The 10,446-nt window shown below is 47.1% G+C and overlaps 1 protein-coding gene and 1 long non-coding RNA gene across 3 annotated transcripts in view; both read left to right on the top strand.

Moving 5' to 3' along the window:
- The window catches only part of LOC116534520, a 14,202-nt gene extending 4,642 nt beyond the window's left edge, over nt 1-9,560 (top strand). The window contains exons 2-3 of the long non-coding RNA XR_004261765.1: nt 2,690-2,700; nt 9,321-9,560. This is a non-coding gene — a long non-coding RNA (uncharacterized LOC116534520). The remainder of the gene's footprint in view (nt 1-2,689; nt 2,701-9,320) is intronic.
- The window catches only part of GALNT17 (polypeptide N-acetylgalactosaminyltransferase 17), a 505,206-nt gene that overhangs the window by 325,969 nt on the left and 168,791 nt on the right, over nt 1-10,446 (top strand). The gene's annotated exons all lie outside the window — the stretch shown is intronic.

The following is a 10,446-nucleotide window of genomic DNA, read 5'->3' as shown; positions in this document are numbered from 1 at the left end:
TCCCCTTGTTTCGCCCCCCCAAAATCCCGTTTTTGCAGAAATCAGCCGCCCATCCTGGCGAAGGTTTTTTTTTTTTTTTTTTTTTTTTTACAGATAGGGTCTTATTCTGTTGCTCAGGCTGGAGTGCAGTGGCATCATCATAGCTCACTGCAGGCTCAACCTCCTGGGCTTGTATGATCCTCCTGCCTCAGCCTCCCAAATAGCTAAAATCACAGGCATGCAACACCATGCTCAGCTAATTTTTGCAAAGATGGGATTTTGCTTTGTTGTCCAGGCTAGTCTTAAACTCTTGGGCTCCAGCAGTCCTCCCAGCTTGGCTTCCCAAAGTGCTGGGATTACAGGTGAGAGCTGCCACAATAAGCATTGTCAGGCATTTTTGCTCTTCTAGTTTGTAGTCTTAGGTCTTACTTGGCCTCTGCTTTCAGTTCAACCCCAGGAGTGCCAGTCCCAGCTTCTGATTGCCCGTCCTGGCTCAGACTTCATTCTGAGAATGTGTCTCACGGCAGGTCCTTGACCTGTGGGGGCATCACTGAGAGATCACCTGGCCACCTTTCACCCAGACACTCCTACAGCTTAGTACAGATGGTTTTGAAGATATCCACTGTATCTGTTTTCTCCTCAAGAAACACCTCTTACTCTACAGTTAAGAAGCAAGAGAGCTAAGACATAGCCTTGTCATTTGCCATCATTGTAGTGCCCTCAGACCTCTCATGGGTCTGACGTCTTAAAAATATGATTGTTAGCCATCCTCTGGTCTGAAGGCTGGATGAATGAATATTTTCTTTGTCAACCAGAAATTATGTGGGCTATGTAGTCAGATACAAGGAGGCAGTGCCCTCCTCTTAAGGAATTCTTAATCTAATTGTCACGTTTCCCTGATTGGAGCAAAATGGGATTTTACTGACCCAGATTTTATGTTATTTGAACAAATAATGCTCCAGCTACCAATTTCAATAGAGCTACTGGACATAAGGGGCATATAATATATTTCCTCTGCCGGGCACAGTGGCTCACGCCTCTAATCATCCTAGCACTTTGGGAGACTGGGGCAGGCAGATTACTTGAGGTCAGGAGTTCGAGACCAACTTGGCCAACATGGCAAAGCCCCGTTTCCACTAAAATTACAAAGATTAGCTGAGTGTGGTGATGCCCACCTGTAATCCCAGCTACTCAGGAGGATCACTTGAATTCAGGAGGTAGAGGTTCAGTGAGCTGAGATCGCACCACTGTTCTTCAACCTGGGTGACAGAGTAAGAGCCTGTCTGAAAATAATAATAATGAATAATATATTTCCTCCCTGGTCTTGACTTCGTTTGTGGTGACAGATTTTCATGACTTGTAGATGGTTGAGACTTTCCCAAGTGAAACATAGTTCATTGCTTCTCGCAACAACAGACAGCTCTGGGTGTTCCACAGTGGTGTAGGGCACTGTGACACATCCCTGAGACCCCCTCTCTTCAGGACCAAGGTACTCAGGCTGGGAATGGGTCACACCTATAATCCCAGCATTTTGGGAGGCTGAGGCAGGCAGGCAGATTGAGCCCAGCAGTTCAAGACCAGCCTGGGCAACATTGTGAGATCCCATCTCTACAATAAGTTGATAAAATAAATAAACCAGGCATGGTGATATGCACCTGTAGGTCCACCTACTCAGGAGGCTGAGGTGAGAGGATTCTTGAAGTCCAGGAGGTCGAGGCTGCAGTGAGCTATAATGGTGCCATTGCACTCCAACCTGGGCAACAGGATTATTATTATTAGAGACCCTGTCTCTGATAATAATAAAAATAATAATAAGGCGTTTCTTGCTCCTGCTGGTGGACTGTTGCTTGTTGGCAGCTCACAGCCAAGTCCCTCCCTGGGTGTTGAGATGACGCAGGATGCTGCCTGCCTGGGATGATGCTCTTCCCGCCTATGTCCCTCCTCCCCTGACTTTGCATTGAGGGGCATGAAGCTCCAGCCTTGCTGCCTGATTCAGGACATCTCTGCAGCAGCTCTGCATCAGAGCTCCCCAAGGAACCGGCTGGGGCATCTGATCCGACTGCATCATTTTTCAATGTCTCCTCTCATCAGTCTGCTTTCCTCACTCCATGCACCCAAATCTCCATTTCAGAGCTTCCTTCCAGGGACCTGACCTGTGACAAGAGTCTCCATCAGGGTAGTGATACTTCTCCTCCTTCCCAGGGTGTTGGAAACAGATGCTCGGTGCTGCAAAGAAAAATCAGCACTGAGACAAAGGATCTTTCATCAGTGCAGTTTTACTTCCTGGACTGCAGGAAGGGTACTCTCACTAGCCATCATGCCACAAGAGTACAAAGAACAAAGGAAAATACACAAATTTATCCCTTACGCATTTGGGGTCGTCCTTACTGCTGTGTCTGATCTCCATTGACTGGAGCCAGACCTCACAATCTAAACTAAAACCCAGTTGGCTAACAACTTAAAACTTTTCCAAACAGGTAAAAGCAATGGAGAGCTGGGACATGCCTGTGAGCACGTCCAGCACAGATATCTTGGTTAAAGTACAAGGACACAGAATGTGCTATGTGCCTGTAAGCATGGCATGTCTAACAGCTGCATAGGATAGGGCTCAACAAAGTTATTACCACACTTATTCTTTAACAAGAAGGGAAACTTTAAAAAGGAACTTTTCTACTTCCCACACAGGGTTTTGCTAAGTTGGGTGGAGGAGGAAGAACATGGGTTTGTTCTTAATCCAGGAGCAACTGGAAGCTGGAAACAAGAGCAGATGAGTTAGAAGTGTGGAGACAGGCACCAGAAGCCCATCCAGGGTCCAGTAGTTGAGAGTTAATGCCAAGAAGAATCAAGTCAAGCCTGGATGTGGTGGGTCACACCTATGATCCTGGCAATTTGGGAAGCTGAGGCAGGAAGGTTGCATGAACTAAGGAATTTGAGACCAGCGTGGGCAACATAGTGAGACCCCATCTCTACCAAAAAAAAAAATTAAAAATTAGCTGGGTGTGGTAGTGCATACCTGTAGTCTCAGCTACTCAGAAGGCTGAGACAGAAAAGGAATATTGTAGAATTGCAGCAGTAGTAAAAATAATCACAAAACTCACAATTACTTTTGCACTGACCTAATAGTAGTGGTAACAGGAACAGGAAGTGAGAGAAGCCAGGACCATATGGCATCCTGGTCCAGGTACTGACCTGGTTGTAAAATTGCCCCACAGATAGCTGGCCACCCATGAAGATCCCAGTTTTGGAGCTGGGCCTGGTAGCTCACACCTCTAATTCCAGTGATTCAGGAGGCTGAGGCAGGAGGATCACTTGAGGCCAGGAGTTCGAGACCAGCCTAGGGAACACAGTGAGAGACACTGTCTCTACAACAAATTAAAAAATTAGCTGGGTGTGGTGGTGCATGCTGGTAGTCCCAGCTACTCAGGAGACTGAGGCAGAAGGATCGCTTGAGCCAGAAGTCTGAGGCTGCAGTGAGCTCTGACTGTGTGAGTGCACTCCACCTGGGCAACACAACAAGATCCTGTCTCTTAAAAAAACAAAACAAAAACAGCCAAGATAAGAAGCAAGCCATAGACAGTGCGCCCAAGGAGCAAAGAGACAAGGCGGAGCCCAGGGATAGACTTGGTGGAGATTATGGGATGTCTGGGCAGGCAAGCTAATGAAGGCTCATAGCAGAGAGCAAGACCAAGCATCCCACCTTCCTGCAGTGCAGCGAAGGCCTTTCAGTCTTTGCTGGGGGAAATTGTCAAGGAACTTTCGGAACAAAAATCACCTTCCACACAGTGAGAACAGGACTCCTTTGCTCATTAAAACACAACCTGGAGTGGAGTTTCTTAAAGGGGAATGGCATCAGGATTGTCTGGAGGGCTTGTTGCACAACCCCAGTTCCACTGCGATATTCCCACTGGGCTAGTCAAGGCTGGGTGGGGCCCCAGGGCTTGCCCTTTTTTTTTTTTTTTTTTTTTTTTTGAGACAGCAATTTGCTCTGTCGCCCAGGCTGGAGTGCACTGGTGAGACCTTGGCTCACTGCAACCTCCACCTCCCAGGTTCAAGCGATTCTCTTGCTTCAGCCTCCCAAGTAGCAGGGACTACAGGTGCCCACCACCACACCCAGCTAATTTTTGGTATTTTTAGTAGAGACAGGGTTTCACTATGTTGGTCAGGCTGGTCTCGAACTCCTGGCCTCAAGTGATCCACCCGCCTCAACCTCCCAAAGTGCTGGAATTACAGGCGTGAGCCCCTGCATACAGCCAGGTTTGCCTTTTAAACAAGTTCTCAAGTAGTGCAGATACTGTGTTTCTAGGTCCACACTATGAGAGGCTTCAGATGGGTCAGCTGAACACCTACACCTGACTCTCACCTTGAAATGCCTCATTCACACCCCGCTCTTACAGAGGAGGACAGAATTAGGCCTATAAACCTGAGAGACCATCAGGAGATTCAGACAAAACACACATTGATACGATCAACAGGCTTTGGCCTCAGATAACTGCCATGGTAAGTGACTTAACTGTTCTGAGCTGTGTCTTCATCTGTCAAAAGAGGATAAGAACAGCTATCACGTGGGATTGTTCTAAGGAAGAGAGATCAAATGATGTGAGCCTGTTGTGCCGAATCCCTATTAACCTCAGTAGAGAGGGCCCCAGAATCAAGAGCCTGAAGGAGAGACCCAGTGCCAGCCAATGAGACATGGGGTTTTACTAGAGGCTTACCTACAGGGGAGAGAGTACAGTGGCAGAGGGCGGGGCAGGGAAACTGCAACACCTTGCGAACATCGTGCTCTGTTGTTTATATTCTGTAGAAATGGGTCTCCTGCCCAAGTGGAGTGCAGTGGTGTGATTGTCACTCACAGCAGCCTCAAATTCCTGGGCTCAAGAGATCCTCCTGCCTCAGCCTCCCAAAGTACTGGGAGTACATGCCACCTTGCCTGGCTGATTTCTTTATTAGCTTATGCAGCATTTTCACTAAACACCTTTCCCTCAATGCCCTCCACCTGGCAACCCTCAGTTAACCCCAAATTTATGGCCTCAACCTTGTGTATGGCTGGGGGCTCAGATGTTCGTCATAGATAAGGAATGCATCTCTGCATTGGCCACACCCTGTAATTCAAGCACTTTGGGAGGCCAAGGTGGAAGGATCGCTTGAGACCAGGAGTCCAAGACCATCCTGGGCAACATGTTGAGACTCCATCTCTACAATAAAAATAAAATAGAAGCATGATCTGGAACAATATTCATGCCCCAGTGATCTCTGTGCCTGTTTTCAGTTCTTTCTTCACCCCAGCTCTGAACGTAGATTCGGGTGCACCTGCCATACGGCATTATTCTTAAGATATACTAAAGTTATTCCTATCAGGGGCATTTACCCTATGGAGACCCCCTTAAGCGTTTGTCGTGTATGGTGGGGATACACACAGGCAGCGGGGATCAGCACTAGCTAGTGAAGCAAGACTAGTTGGTGTTCTCTGGACAAGGGCACTTTGGGAGGCTGAGGCAGAAGGGTCCCTTGAGGCCTGAGCAACATAGGAAGACCCCATCTCTATGAAACAGAAACAAATTAGCCAGGCATGGTGGCATGTGCCTGAACTCACAATACTTTGGGAGGCTGAGGCAGAAGGATTGAGGCCAGGAGTTTGAGGCCAGCCTGGGCAACATAGCAAGGCCCCATCTCTACAGAATATAAACAAATTAGCCAGGTGAGGTGATGTGTGTACTAGACTCATGGTACTTTGGGAGTCTGAGGCAGGAGGATACCTTGAGGCCAGAAGTTTGAGGCCAGCCTGGGAAGCATAGCAAGACTAATTGGTGTTCTCTGGGCAAAGGCAACATAGTAATAAGACCTCATTGCTACAAAATATAAACAAATTAGCCAGGCAAGGTGGCATGTACTCCTAGTACTTTGGGAGGCTGAGGCAGGAGGATCTCCTGAGCCCAGGAGTTTGAGGCTGCAGTGAGCTATGATTACACCACTGCACTCCAGCCTGGGCAGCAGACCCATCTCTACAGAATATAAATGATTTAGCCAGGTGAGGTGGCATGTGCCTATATTCACAGTACTTTGGGAGGCTGAGGCAGGAGGATCTCTTGAGGCCAGGAGTTTGAGACCAGCCTGGGCAACATAGCAAAACCGCATCTCTACAGAATATAAACAAATGAGCCAGGTGAGGTGGCGTGTGCCTGTACTCACAGTACTTTGGGAGGCTGAGGCAGGAGGATACCTTGAGGCCAAGAGTTTGAGATCAGCCTGGGCAACATAGCAAGACCCCATCTCTATACAATATAAACAAATTAGCCAGGCAAGGACGGAAGGGTCCTTTGAGGCCTGGGCAACATGGCAAGACCTCGTCTCTACAAAATATAAACAAATTAGCCAGGCAAGATGGCATTTGCCTGTACTCCCAGTACTTTGGGAGGCTGAGGCAGGAGGATCTCTTGAGCCCAGGAGTTTGAGGCTGCAGTGAGCTATGATCACACCACTGCACTCCAGCCTGGGCAGCAGATCCTGTCTCTTTATAAAAAGAAAACACACAACATTTAGCCCTTCTGGTGCTCTGGGCTCTGTCTCTTGCTCCCCTGGGTCTTCATGGTACCATTGAGTAGCTGGTGGTGAGGGCGTGGGAGGGGTGATACCAGTGGCCTTCATTTTTCCCTCAACCGGAATGTGAGAAGCTGGCACAACGCCTTCTCTCCACCAGTTGCATTTTATAGCTTATGATTTATAGTGAGGTCCATCATGACAGGGAAGCACACACCATTATTTATGTGTTTATACCCTGCCTTGTTCCAAGGAAGATTTAAGGCAGCTGCAGACCCCGGAAAATTAATCTGCTATCTGTGCCATGGAGAGAGGCAGGGTTCCCTTATCAGCCTGTGTAGGTTAGCTTGCTTATGTGGCCTTAGCAGCAGACTCCAGTCCATCCTGATGCAGTCATAAGAGGACCTGGATCTAAACCAGCTGTTCTCAAACTCGAGTGAGCATTAGAGTGACCTGGGGGGCTTGCTCAACACAGATTGGTGAGGCCTACCCTAGAGTGATTTACTAGGTCAGGAGCAGGCCTGAGAATCTGCATTTCTAGCAAGTACCAGATGGTGATGATGCTGCTGGTCTGGGAGTCTTACTTTGAAAAGCACTGATCTAGAGAAATCCATGCTGCAATCGTCCTTCTGGAAGCATGAGCTTGGACCAGGCACAGTGGCTCAAGCCCATAATCCCAGCACTTTGGGAGGCCAAGGTGGGAAGATTGCTTGAGCCTAGGAGTTCAAGACCAGCCTGTGCAACATGGCGAGATTCCATCTCAAATAAAATAAAATAAGATAGGCTGGATGTGGTGACTCACGCCTGTAATCCCAGCACTTTGGGAGGCTGAGGGGGGCAGATGACTGGGTCAGGAGATCAAGACCATCCTGGCCAACATGGTGAAACCCCATCTCTACTAAAAATACAAAAATTAGCCAGGCATGATGGTGTATGCCTGTAGTCCCAGCTACTTGGGAGGCTGAGGCAGGAGAATCACTTGAACCCGGGAGTCGGAGGTTGCAGTGAGCTTAGATCAAGCCACTGCACTCCAGCCTGGAGACAGAGTGAGACTCCATCTCAAAAATAAAATAAATAAAATATGAATAAAATAGAAGCATGATTTCGAATAATATTTATGCCCAGTGATCTCTGTGTCTTGTTTTAGGCTCTCCCTCCACCCTTGGAGCTGCTAGGAGCCTCTCACTTATACCCACCTTCCTGTGATGCATCCTGTGCTAGAATGTGCCAGACTTGGCACCCATGGAAATGCTCTTTTCTTTTGTTCTCATTCTCATGGTCTTGCAAGGAGCCACTATCATCATTCAACCATCATCTAACTAAGGCATCTAATGGGTGGCTCTTCCCTGGTGGAGGAGAAGAGGGAAGCTTTAGTGCAGGTGGATTTGGGTTCCAAAGTAAATTGGCTAAGTACTTCTGTGAAAGTAAGCAAGTTACTCCAGTTCTCTCAATTTGTTAATTTGGCAAATAGAGACAGTACACTTTAGAACCATTGTGAGAATGCAGTTTGACAATGGAGCATTTGACGTATAGCTGTTCTCTGTCATTCTTACCTTTTCCTTTTGAAATACATTCTCATGGATCCTTGTCTTGAAGGAGTGACCTGGAGGGAGAGTTTGGGGGATCATGATGGACCAGAGAAGTGGCTGTGGAGGATTTGGGGGTCAGGGGATGCCCCATGTAGCATTTTTAAATTCACATACTATGGATGGGTCCCTCTCAGCCCCTAGATTTCTACTTATATTCAAATAAATTACACAGCTAAAATAAATAGATATTTTAGTCAAAGTGGTCAGTTTTCAGAGTAAACAGTTTTGATGTATGCTACAGCTCATGCATACATTCAGGCAGGTAGCAGACAGCCAGACTGGGGACACACAGATGAATGAAGCATCACCTTCTCTTTGAAGAGCTCACAGTCTGATGCTCAAATCCAGCCAGTGCCTTTCAAGGCTCTCCTGGGTTTTTCATCCAGGACAGTGAGTGTAAACATGAGCTCCTCAACCCAGCATGGTTCTGCCAGGCATCTGTGATGTTGCCCCAGTTATCTAGATGTTCTTAACTGGGCCCCAGTCTACCTTCATATTGAAGAGTCATGCTCCCTGGTAAAGAGAAAGAAATTAGTTTTGATTAGTTCCTATATTGGTCCATTTTCACGCTGCTGATAAAGACATACCTGAGACTGGGTAATTTATAAAGTAAAAATAAGCTTAGTGGACTCACAGTTCTGTGTGGCTGGAGAGGCCTCAAAGTCATGGTGGAAGGTGAAAGCCATGTCTTGCATGATGGCAGACAAGAAATAATGAGAACCAAGTGAAAGCGGAAACACCTAAATAAAATCATCAACCATGAGAACAGCATAGGGGAAACTGCTCAATTATCTCCCACTGGGTCCCTCCACAACATGGGGGAATTATGGGAGCTGCAATTCAAGATGAGATTTGGGTGGAGACACAGCCAGACCATATTAATGCCTTTTCTTCCCTTCTCTCGCCTCCACTTCTCCATCCTTCTCTTCGTCATCCCATCCCCTTGCCTGGCTTTGCCTGTCCTCTCTGAACAATGCAGATACTTCCATTTAAATCTATTATGTATTCTCTCTTTCTCTCTGTAATAAATAAACGTATCTTACTTTTGATGGGATTAATAGATGTTTCAGATTACTTACCTGCAGAGAAGAAAGAAGTCTCAGCTTTTATAAATGTTTTTTTTTAAGTATTAGTCCATTTTCACACGAATATAAAGAAATACCCGAGACTGTGTAACTTAAAAAGGAAAAAGTTTAAATGACTCACAGTTCCTCATAGCTGGGGAGGCCTCAGGAAACTTACAATCGTGGCGGAAGATAAAGGGGAAGCAAACTTGCACCTTCTCACATGGCAGCAGGAGAGAGAGTATGTGTGTGAAGGAAGTACTGTCAAACTGTTAGAAAACCATCATATCTTATGAGACTTACTGTCACAAGAACTGCATGAGGAAAACCGCCCCATGATCCAGTCACTTCCCACCAGGGTCCTCCATCAACACCTGGGGATTATGACTGGAGATGAGACTTGGGTGGGGTCACAGAGCCAAACCATATCACAGGGTCTTGCTCTGTCACCCAGGATGGAGTGCAATGGTGCCATTATAGCTCACTACAGCCTCGACCTCTAGGGTTCAAATGGTCCTCCTGCCTCAGCCTCTCTGAGTAGTCCCTGCCCCAAGTAGCTGGGACTACAGTTGTGCACCAGCACACCTGGCTAATTGTTTTTTTTTGTAGAAATTGGGCTTCACTATATTACCCAGTCTGGTCTTGAATTCCTGTACTCAAGTAATCCTCCTGCCTTGGCCTCCCAAAGTATTGGGAGTACAGGCCCGAGCCACGAGACCTCGCCTATCGGCTTTGTGATAAAGAAGAGAGAAGCTGTGTTAGTCTGTACTCATACTGCTAATAAAGACTTACCTGAGACTGGGCAATTTATAAAGGAAAGAGATTTAATTGACTCACCAATCCACATGGCTGGGGAGACCTCACAATCACAGCTAAAGGCAAATGAGGAGCAAAGTCACATCTTACATGGTAGCAGGCAAAAGAGCTTGTGCAGGAGAACTCTCATTTATACAACCATCAGACCTCATTAGACTTACTCACTACCACCACCACAAGAACAGTATGGGGCAGTTGCCCCCATGATTCAATTATCTCCACCTGGTACAATTCAAGGTGAGATTTGAGGCCATGTGTGGTGGCTCACACCTGTAATCTCAGCACTTTGGGAGACTGAGGCAGGTGGATCGCCTAACGTCAGGAGTTCTAGACCAGCCTGGCCAACATATAGTGAACCCCTATTTCTACTAAAAAAATACAAACATTAGCTGGGCATGGTGGTGCATGCCTGTAGGCCCAGCTACTTGGGAAGCTGAGGCAGGAGAATCGCTTGAACCTGAGAG

This window comes from Sapajus apella, unplaced genomic scaffold (assembly GCF_009761245.1).
Source record: "Sapajus apella isolate SASKATOON/1434 unplaced genomic scaffold, GSC_monkey_1.0 scaffold88, whole genome shotgun sequence".
NCBI lineage: Eukaryota > Metazoa > Chordata > Mammalia > Primates > Cebidae > Sapajus > Sapajus apella.
The sequence above is the reverse complement of the archived record's forward strand: the minus strand, read 5'-3'. Positions and strand labels throughout refer to the sequence as shown.